The sequence below is a fragment of the Pinus tabuliformis genome, chromosome 1_1 (genome assembly GCF_031772625.1).
Source record: "Pinus tabuliformis cultivar Carrire ecotype Pingquan chromosome 1_1, CPIR1, whole genome shotgun sequence".
In the NCBI taxonomy this organism is placed as follows: Eukaryota; Viridiplantae; Streptophyta; class Pinopsida; order Pinales; family Pinaceae; genus Pinus; species Pinus tabuliformis.
This window is the reverse complement of record NC_142297.1, coordinates 863,563,816-863,570,124: the sequence shown is the minus strand read 5'-3', so window position 1 is coordinate 863,570,124 and position 6,309 is coordinate 863,563,816. Positions and strand designations below refer to the sequence as shown.

General features: G+C 36.7%; 2 pseudogenes; both read right to left on the bottom strand.

Moving 5' to 3' along the window:
* LOC149217007 (F-box/kelch-repeat protein At1g22040 pseudogene) lies at nucleotides 1–1,309 on the bottom strand (annotated as a pseudogene).
* Nucleotides 1,310–2,076: 767 nt separating this feature from the next.
* LOC149217006 (sugar carrier protein C pseudogene) lies at nucleotides 2,077–3,409 on the bottom strand (annotated as a pseudogene).
* Nucleotides 3,410–6,309: the final 2,900 nt, after the last annotated feature.

Genomic DNA, 6,309 nt, shown 5'->3' with positions numbered 1-6,309 from the left:
AAATTCCAGCATCAACTACCAGATCAAAATGGAAAATGTGTTATATATACATTCTGTTGTTATTTATGGCACAAGGAAACTTCCCTTCCAGCCCTTACCCATGCTTAGGTGCTATGTCTGCATAGAATTTTCATATTATGCATAAAATTATTGCCAGCAAAAAGCTTGTGTCAGCCTGCAAAACAGCGACATTGTCGCTAATGTCTTTCGTAATAACATGAAGCTTTCCCAAGAATCCAGCTAGTAGGTAAGGTGACTCTGAATCTGTGTAATCTACAACAGGTACTTTCCTCAAAATGACTTTCCATGTATCTTCCTGGGGATCATACATTTTAATCTTACCGCTGTCTAATGAACTAGAAGGATCCAACGCATACAAGTTACCATCCACCACAACGCTTAATTTTGTCCCTACCTGCCTTGCAGGCCAACCATCTCCCATACCGTTTGGCATCTCCAGCCAAGAATCAGTAGCAGGATCATAGGCTTCACCACCAACATCTACAAAGAAAGGCCACGAATATAAGCTCTGTGGTACACATAGTTTTCCTCTAAATGATATCATTCCAGTAGCAATTGGTTTTAGCATATCTGCCAAAAAAGCTGTGGGTAGAACTTGAGCTCGTGCAAATGGCATGTTTGGAATTTGGGTCCAGGTATTTGTAACAGGATCATAAACCTCTGCCTACTGAAGTGGAGTCAATCCACCTCTGCCCCTATTCACTCCACCTACCACATAAAGCTTGTTGTTCAGGAAAGCTGTTTTACAATAAGCCCTTGCAGTGGTCATAGGTGCGACTTCTGTCCATGCATTTATTTTTGGATCATAACGCCAGATGGATTTGAGAGCAGATGCTTCAGCAAACCCTCCCAGAACATAGATGCATCCATTAATGGCCCCTACGGCACAACCACAAAAAGTTGTTCTATCTAGAGAATCTTTCCGTCCAAACCAACCCCTCACAAAACCTGTTAGCCTGTAACCCGATGCTCCCATTGCATTCCATAAACTCCATCCCATAGCTTGATTGAATTCCTCCTCATATATAAAAGCCGGCATAGGTGGCAAGCTGTGCCATTTAGCTGATAACGGATCCAAAGCATTCCAGATGAGCTTTTCCTCTTCGTCTTTCATCAAAATGTATAGTCATTCTTCAGAGAAACCGATCATTTCAGCCTGAATTTTCCCAAAAACAACAGAAACCCCAACGCTTAAACAAGAAACCAGTCCAAAACACAATTCTAGCAGCGGAAATTTAAAGCCCAGCGGAAATTTAAAGCCCCCATTAAAGCGGCCATAACGCTCCATCTTCACCTCAATCCTTGAGTATGGCAAGCGCTGGATGGAAACTGGATATTTGATCCAATGGTAGCAATTATTTGAATCGTCTAACATCAAATCAGACGAACGATAACGATGACAGCAAAGACCACAGGAAAGTTCATCTCAGAGGGAACGCCTTACGGCGTAATTATTATAAAAAAATAGTTTTTTTACCTAATCTTTCTATATAAAAATATATAATTGGTCGATTCTAACTAAGTTATCGACATGAACAGTCAAAAAATCAATCTGTAAAGCACAAATAGATTGTGGCAAGATCATGGTCATAAAATGATATTATTTTATGCCGAAATCATTAAAAAATAATTAGTTCCTTTGTTACAGAATCTTTTTGTACAAAAATATTTAATTGATCAATTCTAACTGAGTTAACAGCATAAACAGTCAAACAATCAAACTGTAGAAGACAAACAAAGGATGACTAAGTCCGAGTCTATTTATATAAAAGTATATAATTGGTCAATTCTAACTGAGTTATCACCATCAACAGTTAAACAATCAAACTGTAAAATACAAACAGAGGATGACTAAGTCAGAGTCTTTTTATGTAGAAATATATAGTTGGTCAATTCTAACGATGTTATCGGCTTCAACAGTTAAACAATGACACTGTAAAATACAAACAAAGGATGACTAAGTCAGAGAACCTTTACAGCTAAAATCTAGGTAGAGAATGAGGTCCTTGATTATGAAAAAAATAAAAAAGGATTTTAACAACGAAATGTATGAGATGTTATATTGATACAGTACCAGGAAGACAGAATCGCTCAATTGGAATGAAAATCTGAGTAAATTATTGAGTATGCCAATAGGGAAAAAAAGAAAAAGAAAAAGTATATTAGACATGGGGATATATTCAATATCAAGATCACCAAAACTAATAATGGAATGATTTCAGAGATTTTATCTCGACTTCCTTGCATTTAAATAAGAAATATTATACTTTTCAGTATAGATGAATCTCAGTTCTGAATCTATTATTCATAAAAAAGGGAAAAAGAAACCTGTTGCAAACCAACCAACTTCAGATATATATGGAGGGGGAACTTAAATGGCAACCAAATGGAATGGACGCAACTTACCTGGCAGATGATCATCTGTAGTCCACCCTCGAGGAACAGGGCCCTCCGTCCTAACCTGTCAACAATAAAAATGGAGACTACGATGGAAACCAAACTCATCACTCCAAGAATAGCTGCAGCCAAGAGAGAAGCCTGTGACCCAAATCCTATGGTCTTGAAGATGAGTGGAGCATAAAACGCGACGATGTTGAAACCCGCGAGCTGCTGAAAACAGGGAATGGCCAGAGCCATGACCAGATGAGGCCTGTATTTCCTTTTGGCAATGTTGCGGAAGGGATGCTTCACTTTCTTGGAAATGTCGCTGGCTTCTATTAAGTCCTGCAACTCCTCCTGCACGTCTGGCGTCCCGCGGATCCTCACCAGCACAGCCCTGGCTTTCTCCATTTGCCCCCTTTCAATTAGACTGTTGGGGGTGTCGGGTAGGGTGAAGGAACCTGTCAACATTATCAATGCTGGGACAGCTACCAGCCCCAGAGAGAGACGCCACCCCCAATTCTGGATCTTGGCAGCGAAATAGTTTACCAGATTCGCAGCAAGGATCCCAGTTCCTAGGAATAGTGTGAAGCCAATATTGAGAGCTCCCCTCAGTCTGGGAGGGGCCATTTCCGACAAATAAATAGGCACACACTGAGAAGCATGACAATTCATATCAATATTCAGCATTCCATAAACTCCATCCCGTAGCTTGATTGAATTCCTCCTCATATATAAAAGCCGGCATAGGTGGCAAGCTGTGCCATTTAGCTGATAACGGATCCAAAGCATTCCAGATGAGCTTTTCCTCTTCGTCTTTCATCAAAATGTATAGTCATTCTTCAGAGAAACCGATCATTTCAGCCCGAATTTTCCCAAAAACAACAGAAACCCCAACGCTTAAACAAGAAACCAGTCCAAAACACAATTCTAGCAGCGGAAATTTAAAGGCCAGCGGAAATTTAAAGCCCCCATTAAAGCGGCCATAACGCTCCACCTTCACCCCAATCCTTGAGTATGGCAAGCGCTGGGTGGAAACCGGATATTTGATCCAACGGTAGCAATTATTCGAATCGTCTAACATCAAATCAGACGGACGATAACGATGACAGCAAAGACCACAGGGAAGTTCATCTCAGAGGGAACGCCTTACGGCGTAATTATTATTTTTGATATTATCTATATTATTTTTCTTTAGACATCTACTTCCATATATAACACATGTTTTCATGTTTTTCCTGCCATTACTTTTATGTATGTTTTCTCTGCTATTTGACCCCACACTCACAACACAGAAACATAAAAATACACGAATGGAGCCTTTTTTTTTTTAAGCCTTTGGAGGCAAAGACAACTAGGTACATCAAGGGCATAAGAACATAAAGGGTTGGAAGCGAGGGAATGCTATAGAAAGTAAGTAAAGTTTTTTTTTTTTTTTTTGGGTACATTGAATGTGAGAGGGAGATGACTTATATTTTACTATTGCATCATGTTTCATAAAGGGCTATAAGATTTAGTAGAGGAGCCTTACTATTGTTTAGTGAAGGATTAATATAACCATTTTTGTGCCATATTTAAATTTTTGTACTTTATTTTTTTTTACTGTTGTTACATTTTCATTGTGTAAAGTGCTTGTAGTTGACAACCTCAATAGTGTGTTTTTGATAGAGTATAGATATAAGATAGACATGGATATAAGGAAAATTTAACATGGTATGAGAGCTACTTTGAAGAAATAGTTGAATGATAGTGTTCACCGGAAGTAGCCTAAGAGGGAGTTGGTTGATTTTTTGTTGAAGGGCTAACAACATGGAAAAGTTGATTGCGAGTCTAAGGTATGTGGACAGGTTAAATGGATTTTCCAATTATATTCCTTGGAAAGAAATGATTTGTTAGATCCTTATAATACTAATGTAGGCCCCATATTGTTATTGTTGTGCCCCATAGAATCCAACTATTCTTATTGTTGTTCCCTTACATTCTTATTGTTATGTAGGACCTAATTATATTGTGGCCCCATAGTCTCTTAGAATACTAAGGAGGTCTTGTCATTTGAATAATCTAAGAATTTTTCATTTATGTGATGTAAAAGGATGTTGTCCCCTCGAAGAGGCTTATTTTCAAGATGTTGAACTATATCTTCTTCTTTTTTTGTGATTTGGTTACATAACAAGATCAGTCTCATCTAATTGGTGAACAAGATATTGGAGTTTGCTGACAAGGAGATTGCTAATCTAATAAATCCTAAAGACTTTGTTGTGTTTGAAGAATTAGACATGACATCCAAGCTAATCATCCTTGATGGAGTAAAGCATAATTTTGATACCTCATATTACTAGGAAGACCACTGCACATGATATGTGAAAGGCTCTTTTGAACTTGTTCCAGAATAAGAACGATAACTTTTTAATGGTATTGAGAGAAAAGCTTAAGAGCACCAAGATGACACATGGTGAGAATGTGTGTAACAGTCGCGGTAAAAATTTCATGTAATAAAAGTTAATAAAGGCAAAATAAGACCACGGATATGGAACATGTATTCCAAGTTGAATGTTAGGAAGGAGATCCTGGTGTGGGTGTTCATCCAGTTTATTATGGCTAAGGAAATTCGCAAAGGAAAAGGAAAAGGCATTAAAGAGGCAAAAAGGAAATTTTGGCACATTTATTTATGAAAATAAAGGAAATTAAGAGAAAAAAGAGGTGAAAGGTCACATGCTGCATGTGAGGAGGAAAATGAAGGAAAATAATGGAAAATGAAGAAAATAGAGGCCTCATTGATAGAGGACTCTAATAGAGGACTATATTAGTATTTACACGTTTGTTTTGTAAGTCTTAACTCTTCATTGGGGAAAATATTATAGTACTATTTTGAGTCCTTCGTCACACTATAATTTTGTTTCCTTTTATTTAAGCTTAACACAACAATAATCCTATAGTTTTTCCCAGTGTAGGCTTAAGATCAGAAATGGCAAACATTTAGGTATGGATAACCATTCCAACTTCTCTTTCCTTTGAACTTGTGTCCCTTCTTAACCCTTATCCACCTTGTTGACTAATCTTCAAGATTCTTTGTGGATTCGATCATTGTGGGGGTCCCTTCATTATTTTCGTCATCACTCTTTATAACCTTAGGCTTCTTCTCTTCAAAGTTCATGACATTCTTACAGTAACTTGTTATGGTAAATTTCTCTTTCGTCGACAAGATCACCCCAAACCAACATGTTTTGCTTTACTATGAATTTATTTACGATGACCATTTTGTCCAAACTCCCTTTTAAGGGTTTGATGTAATCATCTCATTGTTCAATGTTTGATATATTTTGGCACCTCCTAGGGTTTCATTTTGTAAAAATGTAATTTATTTAATTTATTCACAATGGTTATTCCATGGGGACAATATCCTCACTGTCTCTCTTACATTTATCTAGTTTACCTATTTCTAGTATAATATACATTATATACATTATATTTACATTAATGTTTAGTATCAATATGGTTTTGATTGTATTGGCTGTTAGAAATAGGACCTAGATTCTCTTGGCTATCTTATGTAATACTACGCCACAAGTGTAAGGAAACCCATATGAGCTCACTATGTATATAATAATAAAATAATTGTTGTGATTCTTTTGTGCTTGGTACTTTCTTGAATTTTACGTTTTCTTCCATACAATTTCAAAGGTGTTGGAATCTTACATACATTGTTTTATATATATATATATATATATATATATATATATATATATATATATATATATATATATATATATATATATATTACGATGAATCAATCCCCTCAATGATTTTCCTGTGTGTACATACTAAACTATTTAGTTCTCAAGCATTTTCCTTTCAACTCAATGTTCTCAGCTTTCACACTTGTACAAATTTATGCTTCTCACTGGCTTT